Raw genomic sequence first — 1175 nt, forward strand, 5'->3', positions numbered from 1 at the left:
CACACACACACGCACACACACACACACACACGCATGCACACAAGCAACAAAGCACACCCTTCTCCCTCTCCCCAGGAAGAATGTCCTTGTTGTGTGAGAGGTCAGTGTCTCACCAGCAGGGATGCATTCTGGGTGTTTGGAGAGTAAACATTGGATCATTTTCTGTCTTGGAGAGAAAACCAGCATGTTTCCAGGCAACTTTCCTGCAACCTGCACTCTCAATTCCAGGAAACAAAGTCCCTTTTCCTGCTTTGACCCAACCGCTATCATGTGCTCTACAGTATCTAAAGATAGAGTCCTTTCTCTCACTTTCAGCTTCAAATGCGCAGTTGGATTTACCACTGGCGTTACACATTTTATGTCTTATGTAGCATCCAAAATAATTTCCAGAGACATTAATGAGTTTTTAGAATGTGTTTTTTAAAATGCGTAGTCATAACATATTCATACGTACGTTCATTACCGATCAAAAGCATAAAAATAGCAAATTTAACCTTTGGTTGATCTGCTGTACAGTATGTCCTCCTAAACTGACTACTTTAATAAAACACATGTTCGTGAAGACATTTAAAACATAGATTAGGTGTATGGAAAAAGTTTGCATGCAACACCCACTTTAACTGATCTTCGGGCCTCCATGGAGGTTAGAGTCTCTGCATTTTGGAAATTCAGTAGTGCCTTTTCTCCATTTTTGCTTTTTTTTTTGCTTCTCTCTGGCTCGAGCTAGTTTTCCCATTCACAGACGTGTGTAACTTATCGCAGAGATGTAGAGTTTGTTAGAGTTTTAGATTTTGTTTTTAAAGAAATGGACATCAAACGAAACCAAAGACAATGCAGAGACTCCTTATCATGCTGTTATTGACACTTATTTTCAATCATGGCCTCTGTCCCCTGTTTAAAAAAAAAGGTTAGTCAAACTGTGGACAGGCTTTTATTTTCCGAGTCCCGTATCTTCCAGATCTCAGATGACACACCAGAGTAGTTACGTCTTACTGACGGGCCCTGCTTTCTCTTTCGTAAACCCAATCACCGCAGCGCTGGACTAACACGTCTTTAAATCCTAATCCTAAAACGGTCTGTCAAAATAAAGCAATATGCTGCTTTTTTTAAAGTCAAGACAAACCACATGATGTCATAAAATGACAAACAAAATCCCCACATGCAGGTAACCCCCC

Source organism: Etheostoma spectabile, chromosome 6 (genome assembly GCF_008692095.1).
Source record: "Etheostoma spectabile isolate EspeVRDwgs_2016 chromosome 6, UIUC_Espe_1.0, whole genome shotgun sequence".
NCBI classification, from domain to species: domain Eukaryota; kingdom Metazoa; phylum Chordata; class Actinopteri; order Perciformes; family Percidae; genus Etheostoma; species Etheostoma spectabile.